Source organism: Pterocles gutturalis, unplaced genomic scaffold, assembly GCF_000699245.1.
Source record: "Pterocles gutturalis isolate BGI_N339 unplaced genomic scaffold, ASM69924v1 scaffold11612, whole genome shotgun sequence".
Lineage (NCBI taxonomy): Eukaryota > Metazoa > Chordata > Aves > Pterocliformes > Pteroclidae > Pterocles > Pterocles gutturalis.
The window spans coordinates 39931-43560 of record NW_010112854.1 but is presented as its reverse complement, the minus strand read 5'-3'; positions in this window follow the sequence as shown (position 1 = coordinate 43560).

Genomic DNA, 3630 nt, shown 5'->3' with positions numbered 1-3630 from the left:
CGTTTGACCTGATGGCACTTTGTTGGAGTTCATTGATACTGGTGCAGATAAGCTCTGGTCCTGTAGCCTGCCTCCAAAATAGCTGTATTCATGTCCTGTGGTAGATAAAACTGCTTCTCTTTTTTGTTTTTCTAGAAATTGCATGTGGTGCTGCCTCCTCTTGGCATCTGGGCAGTTAGAGAAAACTCTAGTGTCAGATAATTGTGGGAGGGCTGCAAGACTTCACTTAAAATCTCAGATAATTGTGGTCACTTTATTTTTCATTCACTTAGCGAAAGAAGAAAATGTGAAATTACTACAGCATATAATTACAGCAGTAGTTTTCTTGTGTTCTTGTTCATTAAATGCTGATTGAGAACGGTTTGCTAATGACTTTGCTGAGTTATTTCAAATAATATTATCTTGTATGTGACTAGAAACAGTCTTTTTATTGGAAGACCCTTTATATAAAAAGGCCCTGTGTGACACATCCTTTTAAAGGACCATTTGATCATAAAAAATATCAAAGTCTATCTGACTGTTGCAGAGACATGGAAAGTGAGTTGCCTGAAGATGCAAAGGTAGACCCTGTTGTGCATGATAAAGAAGGGCTTGGCTTATTTTGTAGCCTTTCTGCTGCAGCAGTGAGACGATCACACCCATCAGCTGGATGCAGTGCCTTGTTGACTTCAGCCATGGCTGATGCCTGTTGGTGGGATCTGAAGTTATGAGGGATGTGGAGGCACTGTTTGGAGATGGGACAAACCTAGGAGCTCTGTTCCCATGAGGAAAATAATAACACAGCCAGCTTAAGGAAAATACAAAGCTAAAACACAAATTCTGGACTTCAGTAACTGGAGTGTGTCTGCTGGGAGCTGAGGGGGTGGCAGGAAGGTCCCCAAGATGCTTTCCTCCTGGGATGCTGCTCCAGGGGCTGTTGCTGCTCTCTGCATCCCTGCCTCGTTTAGGAAATGGCATCTCACTGCTGTGAACTTTGTGATGGGGTTTCTCACCCTGTCTGAGGCTCTTTGATTTATGTAGGAGCTTGTTTGCAGGCTGTTTGCAAAGTTGTCTGCTGCTGATAAGTTAGTGCCAGTAGCCAGCGTGTTTCTGGCCTCCAGCCAGGTACGTGCAGTGCTTCCTGAGATACCGGCTGCTCTTTGCTTCGGTGTTTGAGTGCTGCCTGTTGGCCCTCAAGTGCCATCACCTTGTGATCTTGCCTGCATGGCCTCCAGCTGAACTCTGGTTCTTCATGGGAGGGCTGCAGGGCATCATCCTTACCAACCTGGAGTGCTCCATGGGGCTCAGCGGCTGGAGGGCTTTATGGGCAAGGGACACCTGTGGCCCTGGGGATTTGCTGTGGGCTCTGCAGCTGAGGGGTGTGGGAGCAGGTAGGAGTGCTGGAGGGCCAGGAGCAAACCTCTGCCACTGTGTGGACAGATGGACAGAAGGGGTGGGTAATGGTCACAGCTCACGAGGGAGCTGCAAGGTGTGGCTGGAACAGGGCTGTGTTGGGATGGAGGCAAGCATCAGCCCTTGCAGGAGGAAGGAAAGCCCTGGGGCTCCTGATGCAATGTCACACCTGATGGTAGGTAGCAGAAACATGGTGGCAAGCACAAGCAATGCTCCCACTGCTTTCCACATGGTGCAGGTTTCACATGTGTCTCAGATCCTTTATTTTTGTTTTCTTGGGGAAAAGTACACTTCAACATTCTTCTTGCTGTGTCTTTTCTTCCTCTTGTAGCCAGCCAGGGCAGTGCAAGTGCCTGAACATCTGTTGTGATGGCAGGGTTGTGGCCTGGTTTGGGGTTCTTGGGTTTAACAGAACTTGTTGAGCACTGACAAGCAGCGAGCAAAGAGTCTTTGGGCATTTTGATTCTCTTGATTGCTGATTTTTGTTTACTTCAACCTCTTGAAAAGCAAAGTACTTCTTATCTCTGCACAGGAGATGAAGCCATTGCTTTAGCTGCAGCCTACTTAAGAAAAAGGGTGTTTTTCTGATGCTTGTGTTTTCCCCTGAGAAAACATAAAACACAATGGAAGGAGTTTAAGCAAAAAACCAAAGTCCTTGGACTCCAAAGGCATCAAAGCTGAGCTACTTTCCTTTGAAAAGAGCCTTTGGGTGGGCTATGATTATTCCTAGGCATTTATAACGCCACCCATCAGACAGATTTTATCCTAGCTAATTTTGTCTTCCATTTCTTGACTCTTTTGTCTATTTTTTACTTTGATGCACTTAGCTAAATAAGCTCAAATACGCTCCCAGGAGAAAATCCAGCTCCAGGAGGTGGTGCAGCTTGGGACCAGGCTGTGCAGGCAGCCCTCCCCAGGAGCCCAGCCTCCCTCCAGCCCAGCAGAGTGGCTTCTGCATTGGTTGCGTGTGCCAGCAGATCTGAGTGTCCCCTCTGTGTCACCACCCTGTGCGTCCCCTCTCCTCTGTGCTCTGAATCCACCCCTAAAAGAGCTCTTGCAATAAACTTTCTTCCTGAGCTTGAATGTCTACAAAAACAAGTGATTCTGGCTGTTCAAAACGTGTTTTTGTTAGACTACATCAGGCAAGCACAGTAAGGTAGTTCGGTATTTTATCTTGTTTGTTTTTTAAGCAAAGCAAATGGAGTCCTGCGAGTGAAATATCCACACGCTGACAGCATTGGTGTGTGGTCCGTTCATTTTGATCTGGGAAGGAAGCATCTCGGATGGAGACTGCTGCAGATGGGTTTGAAGAACAAAGGAATAAAAGGTTAGTGGGGTCTTGCTGCTCTGCATGGAACTGACTAGCCACAGTCAGTCTGTCCTGGGCTGCATTAAAAAAGGGGTGGCCAGCAGGGAGAGGGACGTGATTGCCCCCCTCTACTCTGCTTTTGTGAGACCCCATCTGGAGTACTGTGCCCAGGCCTGGGGTCCCCAGCACAAGAAAGACGTGGAGCTCTTGGAATGGGTACAGAGGAGGCCACAAAGATGATCAGAGGGCTGGAGCACCTCTCCTGTGAAGAGAGGCTGAGGGAACTGGGATTGTTGAGCTTGGAGAAGAGAAGGCTCCGGGGAGACCTCATTGCAGCCTTCCAGTACTTGAAGGGAGCCTATAAACAGGAAGGGGAGCGACAGGAGGGGTTGATAGTGACAGGACGAGGGGGGAATGGTTTTAAACTAAGAGAGCGGAGATTTAGGTTGGATATTAGGTGCAAATTTTTCATGCAGAGGGTGGTGAGGCACTGGAACAGGTTGCCAAGAGAAGTATCCATGACTTGTCTTCAACTGTCTGTGCCAAAAGGAAAGGAAAACAGGCAAACTGAAAAAAAAAGTCACACTGATACTTTTGGTGGGTGACACAGAAGCTGGATTTATTTAAAGCCTTAGACTAGTAGCCACACTGAACTATATGCTGCTGATTCGGGTGACGTATGAATACAACCCAAGTTGGAAAATTTCACAAGACAGTTTTCAAGGCGGAAATTGTTCAGAAGTGCCCTTTACACATCACCAGCTAAGTGGTGTGTATTTGCTGCTTGGAGCTACCGTGCCAGCTGGATGTCTGCCAGGCTTATAATGCTGCTCTAAAAGGGATCACTTGCCATGCAGAGTTTTTGCATTTTCTGTTATCCAAACAGACTCACTTGAATGTTAATTTGTTCCTGGCTGCCAAGGCCCCAG